The following is a 25,049-nucleotide window of genomic DNA, read 5'->3' as shown; positions in this document are numbered from 1 at the left end:
TACCCAAAACTGCTTTCAGAACGAGGTACGGTCACTACGAGTTCTTAGTGATGCCGTTTGGGCTCACTAATGCCCCTGCGGTATTTATGGATTTGATGAATCGGATCTTCAGACCATATTTGGATCGGTTCGTAGTTGTGTTCATTGATGACATCTTGGTCTATTCAAGAGATGAGATCGAACATGCTGAACACTTGAGATTAGTGTTGCAAGTTTTGCGGGATAAGAAGTTATATGCTAAGTTCAGTAAGTGTGAGTTCTGGTTAAGAGAGGTTAGCTTCTTGGGTCATGTGGTATCCGCATCGGGTATTCGAGTTGACCCGAACAAAATCTCAACCATACTTAACTGGAAACCTCCGAGAAATATTACTGAGGTTCGGAGCTTTTTGGGACTCGCCGGTTATTACCGACGATTTGTCAAAGGTTTCTCGATGATAGCCACACCAATGACGAAGCTACTTCAAAAGGATGCTAAGTTCGAATGGACGGAGAAATGTCAGAAAGGCTTCGATCAACTGAAAACTCATTTGACTGAAGCTCCAATTTTAGTGTAACCCGAATCAGGCAAAGAGTTTGTCATTTATAGTGACGCATCCTGTAACAGCCCGATTCTGGGCCTAGTCGGAATAGTGGTTTCGGGACCACAAATCCGACGAGGGAAAATATGGTTATTATTATATTTTTATGATCTACAATTTCACGGAAAGTTTTCGTAAAAATTTCGTTCGAAAATTTCGACGTTTGGGCACTCAATTTAGTCAAAAGGACTAAATTGTAAATAGTGCAAAAGTTGAGTTCTATATGTAGAAGTATCTAATTGATATGAAATTTTAAATTGGAGGTCTTTATGTGGTAATTAGACCATTAGTTAGTTGATGGACAAAAATAGACATAAGAAATGAGAGAAATAGATTTTTTTTAAGTGGGGGCATATTAGTCATTTGGTAATAAAAAAAATAAAATGGGAAAAAGATGACAAAAATCATCATCTTCCTCATTAGTTGCTGCCGAAATTTGAAGGAAGCCATAGCTAAGGTTTCTTTGCTTTCTCAAGCTCATAGTAAGTGCATCCTAGCCCCGTTTTTAATGTTCTTCGCATTTTTGGAATCCTCGTAACTCGGTTTAGCTTATTCTAGCAATAATTCGTGTTAGGGCTCATATTTGGAAAAATACCCATAGGTGAAATGTGTTTATTTTGCTGTTTTATGGTGGAATATGAAGCTATAAATTATGTTAAACAACTTTTGCTAAGCGATTTTAAGCGAAAACGGGTAAATAGGCATAATCGGTAAAAATAATTATTGTTCATAAGTGTATGTTAGAGTGAGAATTTGATGTTGCCATAGAAGGGAAAAATGTTCAGCATGTCATAAAACCTAAGAATAAGTGATGAAGTTTAATTTCCGAGCTTGGGGACAAAAGTGTAATTATGCAAAAGTTTGGGGGCAAAATTGTAATTTTTCAAAAAGTTGGGTGGTGGATTATTTTAATGAATGTGAACATTAAATGAGTTAAATTTGCTATTATAGATCAAGAAAGACGTGAAGATTATCTCAAACGAGGAAAAGAAAAGATAGTGGAGTGAAGTGCAAAATTACGATATTTGGAACCGAGGTAAGTAAACACGTGACTTAATGTATTATTTTGATATTATTTGATATATGTTGAGATTTATTTGGAATTAAAATAAATGTTTGGCAATATCCTAAAAATGTTGTTAAATCGGGAAAGGTGATAAAGGGTTGCAATATATGGGTTATGGGTTGAACACTCGGAATAAGCCGTAGTATGTTGTATATAAAAGGGGTTGCTGTGTGCTGATTCCCCGATTTATGGGTGGTGTTATGTGCGTGATCCACCATATCTTTGAAATGTGAAAGGGGGTTGCTATGTGCTGATTCCCCCGAGGGGTTGCTAAGTGCTGATTCCCCGGTTCATTGGTGGTGCTAAGTGCGATATCCACCATATCTTTGAAATGTGAAAGGGGGTTGCTATGTGCTGATTCCCCCGAGGGGTTGATAAGTGCGATATCCATTGTATATTTGAAATGAAAAGGGGGTTGCTATGTGCTGATTCCCCGAGGGGTTGCTAAGTGATGATTCCCCGATTCAGTGGTGGTGCTAAGTGCGAGATCCACCAATAACGGTTAACATTCCGAGTGTTCAACGAAAAAGTGTGGAAGGTGAATATTGCCATATGGTGGAAAATTTTATGGGGTAAATATTGAGTTGGACACTAAATCGATCCATGTATGAGATGGGAGAAAATATCAAAAACGAAAAAGGAACGATTTAATTATAAACTGTGTTGAACAACAGCAGTTGGGTAACTTTGAAAAATCACCATAAATGGTGAAAAATGAATGGAAGCTGAATAATATATGAAATTGAAGCTAGATGTGTCTGTTTTCATATGAAAGAAATAGAATAAGCAAAAGAGTTCTATTTTTGGAGATATCTGAATTTTACTAAAACAGGGCTGGATTGATTTCGAGATCCCCTGTTCTAACTTTGGAAAATTACCAAAAATTGTAAAAAAATAATTATGGCATGAAATTTATATCCCTGGAATCCTTATTGAGTCTATTTTTATTAGAAACAAGAAAACCCATTTTTCAAATTTTGTACAGAGAGTTAAGTAAATTTTAGTGAGGAAGGGTCAGAACCGTTGGGCAGTGAAACAGGGGAAGGTTTAATGAATAAACTGTACTAATTGGCTGGGTTAAAAATTCTGAAATTTTTATGATGAAATGGTATATGAGTCTAGTTTCAGGGAAAATTTACGGAACTCAATTTGGAGCCCTGTAGCTCCAGATAAAAATAAATTAGCGACTATGACGCAGAAAAACATCTTGCTGGAAATTGCCTAAACAATAAAGTTATTCATGAATAAGTTTATATTTTGGTGTAGTTATGGGAGTAATTACTTATTTATCATGTGTTTACTTACTAAGCTATATGCTTACTCGATTTTATTTTTCTCTTGGTTATAGTGACTTCCAACAACTCGGAAATTGGAACGAAGTCAGACAATCATCTACACTATCCTTCACATTTGGGGTATTTTACTACTAGTGTTCCGAAATTTTATGGCATGTATAGACACTTTATGTAATGTGGGATCATCATGTAAATATATGTTATGGTTCCCTTTTAAATGTAGTGTTTATTAATAGTTAAACTATATGTGTGTTTATACAAATGAAATTGGTTGGTATATTGGAATGTGTTCTAAATTTGCAGGAGGTTTAAGCAAAAATAAGTAGGAATGCTGTCGAAAATTTTTAAAAATTTAGTAATACCTCATACTCTGTTCCGGTAAGGAATACGGGTAAGGGGTGTTACATTTTAGTGAATACCTCATACTCTGTTCCGGTAAGGAATACGGGTAAGGGGTGTTACATTTTAGTGGTATCAGAGCTACGGTTTAGTCGGTTCTCGGACCAATAAAATACGTGTGGAAGTCAGTCTATACATGCCATAAAATTATTGTGATAGTGTGATGATTTCTGACAATTTAAAATTTTGTTTTATATAGTAAATGGATCCTAATCGAAGTATGGCAGATGATGTTGAAAGTAACACGCCGGTTCCCGCACAAGGGACCGCGCATGAAGAGAGTAGACATGAGACACATGGACAGGATGAGGCTCGAGAAGCCTTCCTCCGAATGATGAGTGATTGGTATACAGAATATGTCCGTGTAAATCCGAATGTTCCTCCTCCTCCACCCCCTCCTATTCCTCAACCGGTCCCCGTAGCTCCACGGAGTGCCGAATTGGTGAGATCAAGTAAGCCACCTGTTGATAGAATTCGAAAGCATGGGGCTGAGGATTTTAGGGCCAATGTTGATGATGATCCGGAAAAAGCCGAGTTTTGGCTTGAAAATACTATTCAGGTATTTGATGAATTATCTTGCACCCCTGAGGAATGTTTGAAATGTGCTGTGTCTTTATTGAAGGATTCGGCATACCGTTGGTGGAAAACATTAATAACGGTGGTTCCAAAAGAAAGAGTTACTTGGGACTTCTTTCAGGAAGAATTCAGAAAGAAATATGTAAGCCAACGGTTTATTGATCAGAAGCGCAAAGAGTTTCTCGGATTGAAACAGGGCCGAATGTCAGTAGCAGAATATGAACGGGAGTTTGTCCGGCTTAGTAAATATGCCCAGGAATGTGTGCCTACGGAGGCTATTATGTGTAAAAGATTTGAAGAGGGGCTAAATGAAGACATCAGATTACATGTTGGAATTTTAGAGTTAAAAGAATTTGTGGTATTAGTTGATCGTGCTTGCAAAGCTGAAGAGCTGAGTAGAGAAAAGAGAAGGGCAGAGATGGAAGCTCGAGATGTAAGGAAGAGGTCAATGGGCAGAACATTTCAATCTCACCCGAAGAAGTTTAAAGGGATGGATCCACGACCAACCGGTTCAGTTGGGTATTCACGCAGAGACCGAGGGAGGTCATATTCCGGAACTACAACTCGAGCTACCTCAGTGGCAAGTGTGGGTAATGTAGGAAACACCAGACCTGAATGTCAACAGTGTGGCAGGCGACATATTGGTGAGTGTTGGGGATTTAAACGAGCTTGTTTCAGGTGTGGTTCCCAAGAGCATTATGTAAGAGATTGCCCTGAGAGAAGAGAGGAAGAAAATTTGCCAAGAGCTGGATCGGGTGATATTGTTAGTAGAGGGAGACCGCCGAGAAATGTGGGAAGCAAAGCCAGTGGTAAGAGTGTGATAAAAGATGCAGCTGGAGGATCAGAAACTAGAGCGCCTGCCAGGACTTATGCTATACGCGCTCGAGAGGATGCCTCATCTCCCGATGTGATTACTGGTACATTTTCTCTTCATGATATTGATGTTATTGCTTTGATTGATCCCGGCTCTACTCATTCATATATATGCATGAATTTGGTGTCTAGTAAGAAATTGCCTGTTGAAAACACTGAATTTGTAGTTAAAGTATCAAATCCTTTAGGCAAATATGTCTTAGTCGATAAGGTTTGCAAGAATTGTCCCCTGATGATTCAAGGTCACTGTTTCCCGGCTAATTTGATGTTGTTACCATTTGATGAGTTTGATGTTATTTTGGGGATGGATTGGTTGATATTGCATGATGCCAAGGTAAATTGTAGACAGAAAATTCTTGAATTAAATTGTGAAAACGGTGAAATTCTCCGGGTTGAAACAAAGGAGCCGAATAAGTTGCCTATGGTGATTTCGCACATGTCTGCTCAGAAATACTTGAGAAAGGGATGTGAAGTTTATCTTGCTTATGTGCTGAACACGGATATTACTGGGTCGAAGCTTGAATCAGTGCCGGTAGTTTGTGAATTTCCAGGTGTATTTCCAGAGGAATTGCCTGGGTTACCTCCGATTAGAGAAGTTGAGTTTTCTATTGATCTGTTACCTGGTACTGCACCGATTTCTATTGCACCGTATCGAATGGCTCCGACTGAGTTGAAGGAATTAAAAGCTCAGTTACAAGAGTTGACAGATAAATGATTTGTGAGACCGAGTTTTTTCTCCTTGGGGTGCTTCTGTGTTATTTGTGAAAAAAAAGGACGGCTCTATGAGACTTTGTATTGACTATCGTCAGCTCAACAAGGTGACTATAAAGAACAAGTATCCTTTGCCGAGAATTGATGATTTATTTGATCAATTAAAAGGGGCAACAGTGTTTTCTAAGTTTGATTTGAGGTCTGGTTACTATCAGTTAAGAGTTAAAGAGTCTGATGTGCCGGAAACCGCCTTTAGAACAAGGTATGGACACTATGAATTTCTGGTAATGCCTTTTGGGTTAACAAATGCTCCAGCTATTTTTATGGACTTGATGAACCGAATTTTTCGGCCGTACTTGGATAAGTTCGTGGTGGTGTTCATAGATGATATTTTAATCTATTCTCGGGATGAATCTGAGCATGCAGAACATTTAAGAACTGTGTTGCAGATTCTGAGAGAAAAGAAATTGTATGCTAAATTCAGCAAAAGTGAGTTTTGGCTTCGTGAGGTTGGATTCTTGGGACATATAGTTTCAAGTGAAGGTATTCGGGTTGATCCAAGCAAAATTTCAGCAATTGTTGATTGGGAGCCACCAAAGAATGTGACAGAAGTTAGAAGCTTTCTGGGCTTAGCTGGGTATTACAGACGCTTTGTCAAGGGATTTTCGATGATTGCTTCTCCTATGACTAAGTTACTGCAGAAGAATGTCAAGTTTGAATGGACCGATAAATGTCAACAGAGTTTTGAAAAGTTGAAGGCATTATTGACTGAGGCGCCAGTGTTGGTGCAACCTGAGTCTGGGAAGGAGTTTGTAATTTACAGTGATGCATCGTTGAATGGCCTTGGGTGTGTGTTAATGCAAGAGGGCAAACTAATAGCTTATGCTTCGAGACAGTTGAAACCGCATGAGAAGAATTATCCGACGCATGATTTAGAATTGGCTGCTATTGTTTTTGCTTTAAAAAATTTGGCGTCATTATTTGTATGGTGAAAAGTGCCGAATCTTCACTGATCATAAGAGTTTGAAATATTTGATGAGTCAAAAAGACTTGAATTTGCGGCAACGAAGATGGCTCGAGCTAATCAAAGACTATGAGCTAGTGATTGATTATCACCCCGGGAAAGCTAATGTGGTTGCTGATGCCTTGAGCAGAAAATCTTTATTTGCTTTGAGAGCTATGGGCACGATGTTAACTTTATCTGATGATGGCTCAATGTTGGTTGAATTGAAAGCTAGACCATTATTTCTTCAGCAAATTCGGGAATCTCAAAAGAATGACAGTAAATTGCAAGCCAAGAGAGCTCAGTGTGAAGCAGGTGTTGACTCAGATTTTCAAATTGGTTCAGATGATTGCTTGATGTTCCGGGATAGAGTATGTGTACCAAGAAATGATGAGTTAATTTAGACCATTTTATGTGAGGCACATAGTGGTGACTTGTCAGTTCATCCGGGTAGTGTGAAAATGTATAATGATTTGAAGAAGTTGTATTGGTGGCCAGGCATGAAAAGGATATCTCGGAATTTGTATCAAAGTGTTTAATCTGTCAACAAGTGAAGGCTGAGCATCAAGTACCATCGGGTTTACTTCAACCGATAACGATTCCAGAGTGGAAGTGGGATAGTATTACGATGGATTTTGTGACAGGATTGCCTTTAACTCCAAAGAAGAAAGATGCTATTTGGGTAATTGTTGATAGATTGACAAAGTCGGCTCATTTTATTCCGATACGCATTGATTATTCACTTGACAGGTTGGCTGAATTATATGTTGCTGAAATAGTGAGACTACATGGGGTGTCTAAATCTATTATATCGGATAGAGATCCGAGATTTACTTCGAGGTTTTGGATAAAGTTACAGGAAGCTTTGGGTACGAAATTGAATTTCAGTACTGCATTTCATCCGCAAACTGACGGACAATCAGAAAGGGTGATTCAAGTTCTTGAAGACATGCTCCGGTGTTGTATTTTAGAAATGAAGGACAGTTGGGAGAAATATCTACCACTGGTTGAATTTGCTTATAATAATAGTTATCAGTCAAGTATACAAATGGCACCGTATGAAGCATTATATGGGCGTAAATGTAGAACCCCTTTATATTGGACTGAACTCGGTGAGAATCGGATTCATGGAGTCGACCTGGTGAAAGAAACTGAAGAAAAAGTGAAAATAATCCGTGATTGCCTAAAAGCTGTCTCAGATCGGCAAAAGTCGTATGCGGATTTAAAGAGAAAAGAAATTGAGTTTCAAGTGGGTGATAAAGTGTTCTTGAAAGTATCCCCATGGAAGAAGATTCTGAGATTTGGTCGTAAAGGCAAACTAAGTCCACGTTTTATTGGACCATATGAAGTTACCGAGAGAGTTGGCCCTGTAGCATATCGGTTAGCTTTACCGCCAGAGTTGGAAAAGATACATAATGTATTTCATGTGTCGATGTTGCGACGTTATCGTTCGGATCCTTCACATATAGTTTCTCCTACAGAGATTGAGGTTCGACCAGATATGACTTATGAAGAAGAACCCATAAAGATTTTGGCTCGGGAGGTCAAACAGTTAAGAAATAAAAGTGTAGCCTTAGTGAAAGTGTTGTGGCAAAAACATGGAATGGAAGAGGCTACGTGGGAACCGGAGGAAATTATGAGGAAACAGTACCCAAACCTCTTTTCCGGTAAGATTTTCGGGGACGAAAATCCCTAAGGGGGGAGAGTTGTAACAGCCCGATTCTGGGCCTAGTCGGAATAGTGGTTTCAGGACCACAAATCCGACGAGGGAAAATATGGTTATTATTATATTTTTATGATCTACAATTTCACGGAAAGTTTTCGTAAAAATTTCGTTCGAAAATTTCGACGTTTGGGCACTCAATTTAGTCAAAAGGACTAAATTGTAAATAGTGCAAAAGTTGAGTTCTATATGTAGAAGTATCTAATTGATATGAAATTTTAAATTGGAGGTCTTTATGTGGTAATTAGACCATTAGTTAGTTGATGGACAAAAATAGACATAAGAAATGAGAGAAATAGATTTTTTTTAAGTGGGGGCATATTAGTCATTTGGTAATAAAAAAAAATAAAATGGGAAAAGATGACAAAAATCATCATCTTCCTCATTAGTTGCTGCCGAAATTTGAAGGAAGCCATAGCTAAGGTTTCTTTGCTTTCTCAAGCTCATAGTAAGTGCATCCTAGCCCCGTTTTTAATGTTCTTCGCATTTTTGGAATCCTCGTAACTCGGTTTAGCTTATTCTAGCAATAATTCGTGTTAGGGCTCATATTTGGAAAAATACCCATAGGTGAAATGTGTTTATTTTGCTGTTTTATGGTGGAATATGAAGCTATAAATTATGTTAAACAACTTTTGCTAAGCGATTTTAAGCGAAAACGGGTAAATAGGCATAATCGGTAAAAATAATTATTGTTCATAAGTGTATGTTAGAGTGAGAATTTGATGTTGCCATAGAAGGGAAAAATGTTCATCATGTCATAAAACCTAAGAATAAGTGATGAAGTTTAATTTCCGAGCTTGGGGACAAAAGTGTAATTATGCAAAAGTTTGGGGGCAAAATTGTAATTTTTCAAAAAGTTGGGTGGTGGATTATTTTAATGAATGTGAACATTAAATGAGTTAAATTTGCTATTATAGATCAAGAAAGACGTGAAGATTATCTCAAACGAGGAAAAGAAAAGATAGTGGAGTGAAGTGCAAAATTACGATATTTGGAACCGAGGTAAGTAAACACGTGACTTAATGTATTATTTTGATATTATTTGATATATGTTGAGATTTATTTGGAATTAAAATAAATGTTTGGCAATATCCTAAAAATGTTGTTAAATCGGGAAAGGTGATAAAGGGTTGCAATATATGGGTTATGGGTTGAACACTCGGAATAAGCCGTAGTATGTTGTATATAAAAGGGGTTGCTGTGTGCTGATTCCCCGATTTATGGGTGGTGTTATGTGCGTGATCCACCATATCTTTGAAATGTGAAAGGGGGTTGCTATGTGCTGATTCCCCCGAGGGGTTGCTAAGTGCTGATTCCCCGGTTCATTGGTGGTGCTAAGTGCGATATCCACCATATCTTTGAAATGTGAAAGGGGGTTGCTATGTGCTGATTCCCCCGAGGGGTTGATAAGTGCGATATCCATTGTATATTTGAAATGAAAAGGGGGTTGCTATGTGCTGATTCCCCCGAGGGGTTGCTAAGTGATGATTCCCCGATTCAGTGGTGGTGCTAAGTGCGAGATCCACCAATAACGGTTAACATTCCGAGTGTTCAACGAAAAAGTGTGGAAGGTGAATATTGCCATATGGTGGAAAATTTTATGGGGTAAATATTGAGTTGGACACTAAATCGATCCATGTATGAGATGGGAGAAAATATCAAAAACGAAAAAGGAACGATTTAATTATAAACTGTGTTGAACAACAGCAGTTGGGTAACTTTGAAAAATCACCATAAATGGTGGAAAATGAATGGGAAGCTGAATAATATATGAAATTGAAGCTAGATGTGTCTGTTTTCATATGAAAGAAATAGAATAAGCAAAAGAGTTCTATTTTTGGAGATATCTGAATTTTACTAAAACAGGGCTGGATTGATTTCGAGATCCCCTGTTCTAACTTTGGAAAATTACCAAAAATTGTAAAAAAATAATTATGGCATGAAATTTATATCCCTGGAATCCTTATTGAGTCTATTTTTATTAGAAACAAGAAAACCCATTTTTCAAATTTTGTACAGAGAGTTAAGTAAATTTTAGTGAGGAAGGGTCAGAACCGTTGGGCAGTGAAACAGGGGAAGGTTTAATGAATAAACTGTACTAATTGGCTGGGTTAAAAATTCTGAAATTTTTATGGTGAAATGGTATATGAGTCTAGTTTCAGGGAAAATTTACGGAACTCAATTTGGAGCCCTGTAGCTCCAGATAAAAATAAATTAGCGACTATGACGCAGAAAAACATCTTGCTGGAAATTGCCTAAACAATAAAGTTATTCATGAATAAGTTTATATTTTGGTGTAGTTATGGGAGTAATTACTTATTTATCATGTGTTTACTTACTAAGCTATATGCTTACTCGATTTTATTTTTCTCTTGGTTATAGTGACTTCCAACAACTCGGAAATTGGAACGAAGTCAGACAATCATCTACACTATCCTTCACATTTGGGGTATTTTACTACTAGTGTTCCGAAATTTTATGGCATGTATAGACACTTTATGTAATGTGGGATCATCATGTAAATATATGTTATGGTTCCCTTTTAAATGTAGTGTTTATTAATAGTTAAACTATATGTGTGTTTATACAAATGAAATTGGTTGGTATATTGGAATGTGTTCTAAATTTGCAGGAGGTTTAAGCAAAAATAAGTAGGAATGCTGTCGAAAATTTTTAAAAATTTAGTAATACCTCATACTCTGTTCCGGTAAGGAATACGGGTAAGGGGTGTTACACATCCCTACTCGGGTTGGGTTGCGTATTGATGCAAGAAGGCCGAGTTGTGGCCTATGCGTCGAGACAATTGAAGCCACACGAGAGAAATTATCCAACCCATGATCTCGAACTAGCCGCCATCGTATTCGCTTTGAAAATATGGCGACATTACTTGTTTGGCGAAAAGTGCCATGTATTTTCGGATCACAAAAGTCTCAAATATTTGATGAGTCAAAGAGACTTAAATCTGCGACAAAGACGTTGGCTTGAGTTGTTGAAAGATTACGAGCTTGCCATTGATTACCACCCGGGAAAGGCTAATGTGGTTGCGGACGCCTTAAGCCGGAAATCGCTGTTTGCTTTACGAGCGATGAATGTGCACTTGTCTGTTCTACCCGACAATGTGTTAGTAGCTAAATTAAAGGCCAAACCATCATTAATTCATCAAATTAGTGAAGCTCAGAAAGTCGACGATGAATTGGTTGCAAAACGGGCTGAATGTATTCCGAATATGGAATCCGAATTTCAAATTGATGATGACAATTGTTTGAGGTTCAGAAGTCGGTTGTGTGTTCCAAGAAATTCAGAACTCATTTCGATGATTCTGAACGAAGCTCATTGTAGCCGAATGTCAATTCACCTGGGGAGTATGAAAATGTACTACGATTTGAAACGACGGTTTTGGTGGCATGGTATGAAACGGGACATCTCCGACTTTGTTTCGAGATGTTTAATATGTCAACAAGTGAAAGCGGAACATCAAGTGCCTTCAGGATTACTTCAGCCGATCATGATACCCGAGTGGAAATGGGATCGAGTCACAATGGACTTTGTGTCCGGACTACCATTGTCAACAAGTAAGAAGGATGCGATTTGGGTTGTTGTTGATAGACTGACTAAGTCGGCTCACTTTATCCCCGTGCGTACGGATTTTTCATTGGATAAACTAGCCGAATTGTATGTTTCTCAGATTGTGAGATTACATGGAGTACCTATTTCTATCGTGTCGGATAGAGATCCGAGATTCACCTCGCGATTTTGGAAGAAATTGCAAGAAGCTTTGGGTACCAAGCTGCATTTTAGCACCGCTTTTCATCTCCAAACCGATGGTCAATCCGAGCGGATAATTCAGATACTCGAGGATATGCTGAGATGCTGCATCCTTGAGTTTAGTGGTTCATGGGAACGGTATGTACCTTTGATTGAATTCGCTTACAACAATAGTTTTCAATCAAGTATTAAGATGGCACCTTACGAGGCTTTGTACGGTCGTAAATGCCGTACACCATTGTTTTGGACCGAGCTCGGTGAAAGTAAAATTTTCGGTGTTGATTTGATTAAAGATGCCGAACAGAAAGTAAAGGTAATCCGTGAAAGTCTGAAGGCAGCCACAGATCGTCAGAAATCGTATGCAGACTTGAAACGAAAGGACATTGAATATCAGGTGGGAGGTAAAGTGTTCCTTAAAGTTTCGCCTTGGAAAAAGGTACTCAGGTTTGGCCGTAAGGGCAAGTTGAGCCCGAGATTCATTGGGCCGTACGAAATCTCCGAACGAGTTGGTCGAGTTGCGTATAGATTGATTTTGCCCCCTGAGCTTGAAAAGATTCACGACGTCTTTCATGTTTCGATGCTTCGACGCTATCGATCTGATCCATCGCATATAATTAGCCCATCAGAGGTTGAAATTCAAGCCGATATGAGTTATGAAGAAGAACCGATACGTATCCTAGCTCGTGAAGTGAAGGAGTTGCGAAACAAAAGGGTTCCGTTAGTGAAGGTGTTATGGCTCAAACATGGGATCGAGGAAGCTACTTGGGAAACCGAGAGCTCGATGAAAGAACGATACCCAAACCTATTTACCGGTAAGATTTTCGGGGACGAAAATTTCTTAAGTGGGGGAGAGTTGTAACAGCCCAAAATTGACCCTAGTCGGGAAGTGGTTTCGGGACCACAAAACCGAGCCATAAAAATAATTAATTTCCATATTCTATGCTTATTATGTGTGTACATGAGTATGTGGAAGTTTCATTCTCCAATTTTGCCAATTGTATGAGAAATTATTAAATAGGGATCGATATGAGACATGGTGAAAATATGATAGGCTAATTTAAAATGGTCTATTAATGCATGTTGTGAAAATGATGGGTTTGCATGTCAAATTACCCAAAATTTGAGCTAGTGGTTGGCCATGCTATGGGTGGAAACATGTTGGGAACATGTTGGCCTAGTGAGGTATGTAGGAAAAAAATAAAATAAGGAGTATGGGTAATAAAGAAAGGAAAAACAAAAAAATGAGTGGTTGTTTCCCCCCCCATTGCCGTGAGCTAAAGAAAGGAAAAGAAAAACTTGTTCATCCTTTTTCATCCTCTTTTGACCGAAAATTCTAAGGGAGGAGGAAGGAGTTCTTGCTTCATGTTTGGTTTGGAAGAGAATTAGGAGGAAGTTTGGCCATGCATGTAACTAGATTGAGCTCAAGGAGTTAAAGGAGGAGAATCGAGCAAAGGCAAAGAAAAGATCATCGAGTAGCCGAGTTGGAACCATCTTACCCAACACAAGTAAGTCATTAAGCATATCTTTGGTATTGATTTAAAGGATCGTAATACCTATACCATTGTGTTTAATGAGATGAAATGTATACAAATGTATATGTAAGTAGAGATGAAATTTGTCGAATGTAAAAAGGAAGTGAAGCCTATTGAGTGGCTGGTTTTCGGCACTAAGTGTGCGGGCAATAAGTGTTCACGGTCATGAGATTGGCACTAAGTGTGCGGGTTTAAATTGTACAGCACTAAGTGTGCGAGTTTAAAGTACATGGCACTAAGTGTGCGTGGTTGATTATTAAGCACTATGTGTGCGAACCCAATATATATTTTCTATAAATTATTTACATTAAGGGTGCGACCTTACCGAGTCGATTTTGGACAGCGGAAAAGGTAAGTGTGCGAACTTGAAATGCATGGCACTAAGTGTGTGAGTTTAAAGTGCATGGCACTAAGTGTGCGCGGTTGATTATTAAGCACTATGTGTGCGAACCCAATATATATTTTCTATAAATTATTTACATGAAGGGTGCGACTTTACCGAGTCAATTTTGGACAGCGGAAAAGGTAAGTACCTTGAGTTCATGGCTAATAGGCGCTATGTTTATATTTGGAGTTGAGCTTGGTAAGTTTTGAACCTATGTGACGATTATAGTTGAAGTCACGTACATAAGGTTCATTGTGGAATAGGTGAAAGTTCGTTTAATTGTATGATTATAACGAAAATAAAATGATGTATGAAAGGCCAATGTAGGACTTGGTATGAGATTGAACCATAGGGTTTAAGGAACTATGGTATAGTTTGGTATGGATGGAGTACTTAACCTCATTTCATTGTTTCCTGTTGTGATAATTTTATTAATGGATGGTTGTGGAATGCTTATGGCTTACTGAGTTATATACTCATTCGGTGTTTGCTTGTCACCTGTTCTAGGTTTCTTGGACTCGTCTCTTTTTGCGTGATCGTGCCGTCGTCGAAGTCATCACACCGGCTAGCAAGTTTTGGTACTTTCTTCTTAGTCGGCTTAGGAGAACATTTCGGCATGTATAGGCTATTATGTTGTGTTTGAACTTTGGTACGTAAACTTTTAGCCATGCGAAAATGGCATAAATGTTCGGTTGGGTTTGGTTTCATAACGTTAGGTCGTAAATCTTGATAATTCGACCTTTTTATGCCATATGTCATGGTTGATTATTTTGGTGTTAAAATTCATGATATGGCAATAGTGTAGTAGGGGGTTGTTTGACAATGATTAGCCTTTGGCATGGCTAGTCATGATCATAATTTGTGATATGTATGACGAATTACTAGTTAGATCAAGGAGAAATCACGAAATGGGCATAGTTGCTTTCGTAACAGATGCTGGCAGCAGCAGTGACGTGAGATTGAAAAATCACTAAAAATAGTAGGAGTGGAATAAATTGATGAATAAATTATGTATTCGAAGCTCGATGAGTCTATTTTCATATAGAAGCAACGAAAAGATCATATGGACAGTATGTTAAGAGATATTCAGGTTCTCGTGAGACAGGGCCAGAACGGTTTCTGGATTCTCTGTTCCGACTTTGGAAATTCATTATAAATTAACAAAAGATAATTAGGAGTCATACCATATATGGATAGATTCCTCTCTGAGTATAGTTTCTATAGAAACAAACGACATCAGTATTGAAGCTCTTTGCAGGGAGATATCCAGGTCATAATGCGCAAAGGTCAGTGTAGTTGATCCCTGTAACATGGGAGACTTTGACTAATAAACTGTACTAATTGGCCCGACCAAAAATTCTAGAAAAAAATATGTAGATGGGCATATGAGTCTAGTTTCATGGAAAAATCACGAAACTGATTTTCGAGTTGTGAAACTCAAGATATGATTTTTAAAGCGACTAGTACGCAGATTGGCAGTGTCTGAGAAATATTTTTATAAAGGGTTTAAAGTCTGTTAACATCTCGTGTTCGACTCCGGTGTCGGTCTCGGGTTCGGGGTGTTACATGGGTTATGTGCTAAAATAAATCCCATGCCGGTATACTATATGAGGCTTTATGCCAAATCGATTGTATACGGGTATCGTTAACGGTGATTGAATGTGCTAAATGAATTCAATGTTCAGGTATGTGGAAGTTGATTTTCTGTTGGAAATAGGTTAAGTTAAATAGTGAGATATGATGGAGTTATAAAGGATATTCATTGGGATGTTTGAGTATATGTGTACTTTCGGTCAGGTTACAGCTTATATATGAATGAAAATGTGGGTTACAAATATGTGGGTTGATGATGTGAATTATACATGTTAATATGTGCTTGATATGTGCTTGAAATGCATTTGTGAATTAAATTAAGTGATTATTGCTTATGAAATCAAGAAAATGAGATATATGTGCATACTTGTAGAAATGTTTATGTATTTGTTTTAAGATAAGAAAATGATTTTATAGATCGATGCGAAATCAATAATGAATTACAATTGTTATCGATGAGCTAATGTTTATATGAATATAATTCAATAAGAGGACGTTATCCTAAACTATGCATCGGTAGAAATTTTCGGGGACGAAAATTTCTTAAGTGGGGGAGAGTTGTGACAGCCCTAAAGTGACCCTAGTCAGAAACCGGTTTCGGGACCGCTAAACCGAGTCACCAAATTATTTGAATATGATATTTATTGTCTAAAATATGTGAATATGAATGTGTGAAAGTTTTAAGCTTCGATTTAGTAAATTGCATGTGAATTTAGTCAATAGGACTTATGTGTGACGCTTTTGAAATGTGATAGGTTAATCTATAAGGATCAATTAGTGCATGAAATCAAAAGGGTGGACTTGCATGTCAATTTCCCCCCTAATTAGTAGTGGCCGGCCATGAGCATGAGGGTGGACAAAATGTTATGGCTAAAACATGTCATAAACATGTTGGGTTAATGCTTTATGTTAGGAATAATAAAATAAAGAACATGGGCAATAAAATATTAGTGTTAGTAGTAGGAGAAACAAAAAAAAATGTGTGTGGTTGTTCCCCCATTGTGCCGTACCTAGAAGAAAAAAAAAAGGCTTCATCCTCCTTGTTCTTCTTGACCGAAAAATCAAAGGAAGAAGAAAGGAGTCTTCTTGCTTCATGTTTGGTTGGTTGGTGTTTTAGGAGGAGGTATGTTTGATGTTGTTCCATGAGATTCATGCATGTTGTTAGTTGTTAGCTTGAGTTCTACCTAGCCCATGGTTTAAATCTTTGCTATGTGATGAAGATGAGCTAAGTTTCGGCTAAGGTGGATTTGTGTTGATGTCACTTGCATGCTAAATGTGAAGCTTTGTAATGATACATGTGATGGTGGATTGATGACTCTTGGATTTTCTTTTTAGCATTTTTTTTTTGTGTTAGACATTACGTTCTTTGTTTAAACCATGACCAAAATTGAAATGGTATGGTGTCTTGATGCATTCGGCCATGGTAGGAAGTAGAAGAGAAAAATGGTTGTTGCTCATGTTATTTGGATGAGAAATGGTAGTAAGGTGAAGTGCAAATGTTAGTATTTGATTTCTAATGCATATATGTGTATGAGCCGAGTTTTGAATTTGAAACAAAATGGTATGTAGTCAATACAAGTAACCATATTTGTAGGAAGTATTAAGCATATATTGGCCTCAACATAGACATGCATATTCGGCCACATGAGATAGATTGGTGTTGCATGTATTCGGTTAGGGGCAAGCATATTGATGCTTTTATCTTGACTTAGATAATCGGCTCAAGGAGAATTTGTTAAGTGCTTAGTTAATTGATATTAGGTCAATGATGTGTGTATTCGGTCATAAAGTGCACATGAGGAAATGTTAGATTAATTGTATTAAATTGCTCAATGTGATTAAAAATGCGTATGACCATTTTGTATTTGAGCTAAAGGTGGCCATATGACCTATAAAAATCCTTGTCATATTCGTCCATAAGCTAGCATAATGAGACTTTAATAAGTTAAATTTGTTTGAATTAGCTCAAGAGCTTAGAAGACCACAGTTGGATAAGGGAAAGGAAAAAGTGATCGAATAGCCGCCGAAATCGTTCGACCACATCTGAGGTAAGTTTTAAGTGATTAAACGTTGAGTAAATTCAATCATAATAGTACATAGTGAGTTGATTTAATAAGATATGATGTGGCCATGATATGTCTTAAACTCAAATGGTAAGTTCATAAGTGTTTGGACTTGGAAATTTAAGAGCAAATTGTAATAATTTGCTTTGGACAGCAGCAGTAACGTGATTTTAGAAAATCACTATAAATTTTTGGTGTGGAATTATAGGCTGAATAAAATATGTAATCAAAGCTTAGTTAGTCTAGTTTCTTATAAAAGAGACCGTGTAAGCAAAGAAATTTCCTATAAAGAGATATTTAAAGTTGTGTGGGACAGTGTCAGAATGACTCCGAAATTCCCTGTTCTGTTTTTAGAAAATCATTATAATTTGTACAAAAATGGTTATAAGACAAAATTTATATTCTTAGACTCCTTAATGAGTCTAGTTTCAATTGAAATCAAATAGAACACATTTTGAATTCTGTGCAATGAAAAATTTGATTCGTAGTGAAGAGTAGTCAGATTAGTCAAACAGTGAAACAGAGGAAACTTTAAGAAAAATCTGGTATTGATTGGCAAAACTCAAAATTCTGGAAATTTTATGGATGGAAGATATACGAGTCTATATTCAGGGAAAATTAACGGCAAGTGATTTGGAGTTTTGTAGCTCCAGTTATAACTAATTTAGTGACTATTGCTCAGGAAAACAGCTCGTAGTGGATATGTGATTTTGTTGTAAACATGGATAAAACTTGTTTTAGTTGCTCATAAGCTATTGATTAAACCCATACGTGAATTCTAAATCGTGATATTGTAAAATGATATATGAGTTTTAGATGGATCTTTGATATTAAAATTTGTGAAATTGTAAGTTTATGAGTATTCGAATATGAAATGATAGTATGGCGTGAAATTGAATTATTCATTGGAAAATGATTGATGTAGATTCGGCCAAGACAAAGTGTATACATGATAGTATATGTGGTATGTGAAGTATATTTGGATAATTGTGATGTGGATACATGAAAATTTATATTTTGATTTAGGATTTTATGTGATGAATGTGAATATGTATATATGAGATAAGGCTGAATGGCGAATGTGATGAATGTGAACATGCACATATGTGATAAGGCCGAATGGCCAATGTGATGAATGTGAGCATGCATATGTGTGATAAGGCTGAATGGCCAATGTGATGAATATGAGATATGCATACCTGGTAAAGCCGAATGGTCAATGTGAAATATATATATGAGATATGTATATGTGGTAAAGCCGAATGGCTAGTGTGAAATACGTAGGCGATGTGCGTATATTGTGGCCGAACGACCAAATGTGAAAGGTGTGTATTATTAGATATTTGATGAGGCAAATGAATTACAAATATGACAGTCGATGTGAATGTTGTAACATGTGATTAAATGTACATGAAACTTGGAAATATATTCCGGGTAAGACCCGATGACTACGTGTGGAGATTTTGTCCGAGTGAGACCCGATGACTATGTGTGGAGATTTTGTCCGGGTAAGACCCGATAACTTCGTGTGGAGATTTCGTCTGAGCTAAAGGTCTCGCCGATAATCCGAGTAGAGGTTAAAGCTATAAGACTTCGTAATAAGAATTGCTTATAAATATATTCAATGCGAAGGGTTAAACAGGTATGTACTCCAAGTTTATATGTGAGCTTGATTTGAACTAAATCATAAGGTAGTTATGTGATGCATACGAGAGAAATCTATGAGACTATTCCTACGATTATGTGACATCGGATCAGTGTGAGAGGTTATGTGAAATCATACAATATATCTATGTCACATAAGCTCACTTTTATGTGAAAGTTTATCTACCTATTGTATATGATGAGATGTGCATATTCGGTAAAGGGATGGTATGCCCGAAGGAAGAGTGAAATAAAAATACGAACAACTATGTTATAATTTGATTGTTATCTGTTGACACTGCTTAAAACTTACTAAGCATCGTAATGCTTACTCCATTTGCTTTGTTTTCTCTGTTTTATAGATCTCATTGCGAAGCTACAGGCTCGGGGATCGTCAGCAACTAGTCACACTATCACTATCCACTGCTTGTTACTGTTATGTTTAGAATTATTTTATGGCATGTATAGAATAGACTAGTGGCGGAAGAATATTTTTGGTTAATGTATATAAGCCATGCGAAAATGGCATCTTTTGAATGTTTACTTAGAGAAGTTTAAATTTTATCCCTGGCTGTGCTTAGTACTTATTTAAATGAATGATCTTTATTTCAAGAAAAAGTTCAAAATTTTACTGTTCTGACATGAGTTACAAGTCCGGTAATGCCCCTTACCTATTCCGGCGACGGTTACGGGATAGGGGTGTTACAGTAAGGGGGAGAATATGTTGATATATTGTTGGTATTTCTCGGTTTCTACTGCTACTATACTTTTGTTGATGTATTAAAACATCTTTCATGAGAGCTTATTTAATTTACCATTGGTATCTCATGTGTGATGATAGCTTGGTGATAGGGGGTATGTACCATTTGCTTATGTTTTCTCAAAAAGTCAAAGGGGGAGATTGTTAAGACCAAGGCAATCCGTTACTAATTTGACTCTTGATCAAACACCTATTTGAACACTACCTATTTAAGCAATGCAATTGTTTAAACACTTGTTCAAATAAGACCTTTAAGACAACCTATGTGAAATGTTGGATCCTTATCAGGCCAACACTTAATTTTGGAATCATACAAAAATTTTTGAGCCCATACCAAAAATTATGAGAGAGTGTCAAAAAAATATGAGGGAGTAGCAAAACTTATGAGAGAATATAAAAAAAATTTGAAGAAGTACACAATTTTTTAGGGAATACCAAAACTTATGAGAAAATGCTAAAATTTTCAAAGGATTAAAAATTGTAACAAAGTTTAAATAATAAAAGGGATAATTTCATTTTTCTTTATTCTTTTATTGGATTAACTGATACCATATTATGCTCCTATATGTGAGCTAATAGAATATCCCAAAATGATTTTATTAAAAGAAGGTTTAACTCATAAATTGGTACCTAAATTATAACATTTTCCCAATCTTGGTACCTAAAAATTTTTTGGTCACAAATTGGTAATCTTTGTTTTTTAGTACATGTTACATTCCAGATCAACTTCAATGACACACAAGATTTGGGGGCGAATATTTTCGAGGAATATGGAATGATATGAGTATTGTAACAGCCTATTGGCAGTGATATTGGAATGGTTTTGGGACCACAAAATCGATGAGTAAATTATTATTTTATTATTATCTTACTGTTTATAAGATTATATTTAGGTCATGTCAAAATTTTGTTAAGAAATTTTGATGTTTAAGTTGTTAATTAAGTAAAAAGGAATAAATCGTAAAAAGGGTAAAAGTTGAGTTCTAATAGCTAAATGAGCCAAATAGCTATGGAATATTAAATTAAAGGACTTAAATGGCAATTAAACCATTTAATAAGTTAGTGAATGTACATGGCATGGTTTTATTAAAATTTTAATGGTTTTAAAAGGTTAATTTAGTCATTTGGTAATTAAAAGGAAAACTAAATAACAAAAAATGAACAAAACATTGTCATCTTCATCTTTTTGCTAAATTGAAAACCTAAAAACACCATTAGAGAAATGGGACATTCGGTCAAGCTAACATTGGGTGCATGGTATGTAATTTTTTCCTGTTTTTAATGATTTTTATGTTTTTCAGGTCGGTTTAGCTTAATCTAGCTAGCCCAAAGGTTAATTTGTAAAACTATTAAAGGTTGAGGGTTATGCCATGAATAATTCTTGAATGGTTTATGGTTTTCTTATAATATTGAATGATGTTAAGTTTAAATGTTTCTGATTGTACGGTAATACTCCGTAACTCCAACCTAATGACAGATATGAGTTAGGGGTGTTACATTTAGTGGTATTAGAGCTACAATTTAGTCAATTCTCGGACTCAATGTAGCATGTATGGAATCTAGAAATACATGCCATTATATAACCTGTGATAGTGTGATAAGTCCTAACTCAAATTGAACTATGTTTTCATATAGATAAAATGCCATCCAACTAAGTTTATTTCGATGAGGCTGAAAGTAATGCGCAAGCCTCCGTTCATAGAGAAGCTTCAAGTGGTAGTAGGCCTGTAACTGAGGGCCGAGAGGCGAGGCTAAAGAAGCCTTCTTCCAGATGATTTCCAAATGGTTTATTGAGTTCATGAAAACATACCCATTGGCTCAACGACCTCTACTTCCTCCCGTACCCCAATCAGTCCCCATAATTCCTCAAGGTTTAGATCAAATACTTACAAGCAAGCCTCCATTTGATAAAATCCAAATATATGGGGCTAAAAAGTTCTATGGTACAGCCAAAGACGATCCAGAAAAAGTTGAATTTTGGTTAGAAAACATGGTGAGGGTTTTCGAAGAATTAACCTGCACATCGGTTGAATGTTTAAAATGTGTTGTATCATTACTAAAAGACTTGGCATATCAATGGTGGAATACATTGTTTACGATAGTACCGAGAGATTGTGTAAACTGAAAATTCTTCCAGACAAAGTTCAGAAAGAAATATATTAGCCAGTGATTTCTTGATAAGAAACATAAAGAATTTTTAGAATTGAAACAAGGTCGTATGATAGTAGCCAAGTATGAGAGAGAAATTGTATGACTTAGTAAGTATGCTCGTGAATGTGTACCAACAGAAGTTTCTATCTACACACGGTTTGAAGATGGTTTAAATGAAGACATCAAGTTGCTAGTAGGAATTCTTGAGCTAAAAAAATTCCCAGTTTTGGTTGATAGAGCATACAAGACTGAGGAACTTAGTAAGGCAAAAAGAAAAGCAGATTCAAAGGCTCGTGATATGGGAAAATAACCTATAGGAAAGACATTCTCATCTCAATCAAAGAAATCAAAAAAATTTCAGTCATTCACTAGATTTGGTGGGTTATTCTGGGAGAGATAAAGAAAAGCATAATTTGTGCTCAAAACCGTAGGCTACATCTGTGGTGAGTGTGGGTAGTGTCAGGAACAACAAGCCTGAATGCCAATAATGTAATAGGCGACTCTTCGGTGAATGCAAATTAAAAGATGGGTCATGTTTCAAATGTGGTTCCTATGATCATTTTCTCAAAGATTGCCCAAAAAGGTCTAATAAAGAAAAGGTTTAGAATACTCGGCTACAAGAGGGAGACCACCCCGAAACACTGGAAATACAGGTAATTGTCGAAGTGGAACAAAAGATGTTGTTGTTAGATCTACGGCGGGGCACCAACTACGATTATACGATTTGTGCTCAAGAGAAAGCTTCAGCACCTGATGTGATTATGGGTACATTTTCTATCTTTGATACTAATTTTAATGCTTTGATTGATCCGGGTTCAGCGCACTCATATGTATGCACAAAATTAGTTTTGGATAAGAAACTACCTTTTGAGTCTACTGAATTTGTGATTAAAGTAGCGAACGCTCTAGGTCAGTATGTATTAGTTGATAAAGTTTGTAAAAGCTGTCCTTTTATGTTTCGGGGTTGCAACTTTCTAGTTGATTTGATGAGTTTGATGTGATTCTGGGTATGGATTGGTTAACTCAGCATGATGCTATTGTGAACTGTAGAAGAAAGCATATTGTGTTAAAATGTCAGAACGGTGAAAAGATCCAAATTGAATCAAATAGACTGGATGGTACATCTAATGTTATTTCAGCTATGACGACACAATAATGTGTTAGAAAAGGATGTGAAGTGTATCTCACTTATATATTTGATTCTAGGGTTTCAAAATTGAAATTAGAATTGGTTCTAATTGTAAGTGAGCTTACAGATGTATTTCCAGAAGAGTTTTCAGGGTTACCACTGATTAGAGAGGTTGAGTTTGCTATTGAGTTAGTGCAGGGAACATCTTCGATATCGATAACTCCATATAGAATGACACCTACAGAGTTGAAAGAGTTGAAAGTATAGTTACAAGAATTGATAGATATGGACTTTTCTCGGCACAATTTTTCCCTTTGGGGTGCCCTTGTTTTGTTTGTAAAGAAAAATGATGGATATATATGATTATGTATCTGTAACAGCCCGATTTAGGGCCTAGTCAGAATAGTAGTCTCATGACCACAAATATAGAGTCGAATAAATTATTTTATAATTTCTTAAATGTTATGGCATGTTTTTAGAAGTGCATGAAAAATTTGGTGAGTTAATTGTGACGTTTCTGAGCCCGATTGTGAAAAAAGACTAAATCGCATAAAATGCAAAAGTCCTATTTTGATTTCTAAAAGTTCCAAATAGCTAGAGAACTTAAATTAGGGGTCTTTAAAGGGAAATCAGGCCCTTTAGGGAGGCATGGCCAGCCATAGGAGACAAGGGTGGTCAAATTTTCAAAATTTGGTAGGTTAGGTGGCTTATTTTGACTAAAATAGGAGAAGTTAAAAGAAAGATGATATCATCCTTTTTTTTCATCTTCTTTCTCCACCAAAAATCAGCCATTGAAGGGGGTTCGAAAGTTTAAAAATTTCAGCAACTTTAAGCCTTCATAAGTAAGTGATTTTCCAGTCCTTTGATGAATATTTTTGTACTTTTGAGACGCTTGAAGCATGAGCTTTCAAATGAGGGTACTATTTTTCAAAATGATTAAGACTGTAGGGTTTTTCCATGAAAGGATTTGTAATGTTTTCTGAGTTTTTATGGAATAAAATAAGTCTTAGGTGTATTATGAACAATTTTTATGAAATGTGTTAGCATGAAAGCACCTAAAAAGGACTATATTGCATAAGTTGTAAAATAGATATTAAGTATGTGAAATAGTGCAAATTTGGAGTTTCTATAAGAGTGAAAAGGGATCGGCTAGGCTTAATATGTGAAGAAATTTGATAAAAATCAATTTTCGGGCTTAGGGGTAAAATGGTCATTTTGCAAAATTCTAGGGGCGAATTGGTCATTTTATCCAATTATGAATTGTAGGGTGCCTAGATTGATAATGTGATGAAATAAGTGCATTTTGTTATTATAGATCAAGAAATACTGAATCTGAACCTAGACCGGGGGAAAGCCAAGCAAGAAGACAAAATTGACTAGTCGCCACATTTTGTAATCCGAGGTGTAACAGCTCGATTTAGGGCCTAGTCAGAACAGTGGTCTCAGGACCACAAATCTGAAGTTGAGAAAATTATTTAATTATAATTATGAGATTATAGCATGATTATATTAGTGTTTGAAAAATTTGACGAGTTAATCTTAACGATTGTGAGCCCAATTGCGAAAAAGGACTAAATCGCATAAAGTGAAAAAGTCATAATTTGATAGCTAAAGGTGTTATTTTATTAAAGAACCAAAATTGGGGGTATTTAGTGGGCAAATAGGCCCTTAATTGATGGCATAGCCGGCCATGAGACATAGAGGAGACAAATTTTAAAAGTAGGTAGAAGTTTGATAGCTATTTTGACCAAAAAGAAACAAAATAGAAAGAAGGTTGTCAATTTCTTTTCTTCTCATCTCTTT

The sequence above is a fragment of the Gossypium hirsutum genome, chromosome A06 (assembly GCF_007990345.1).
Source record: "Gossypium hirsutum isolate 1008001.06 chromosome A06, Gossypium_hirsutum_v2.1, whole genome shotgun sequence".
Classification (NCBI taxonomy): domain Eukaryota; kingdom Viridiplantae; phylum Streptophyta; class Magnoliopsida; order Malvales; family Malvaceae; genus Gossypium; species Gossypium hirsutum.
This window is presented reverse-complemented; position numbering follows the sequence as displayed.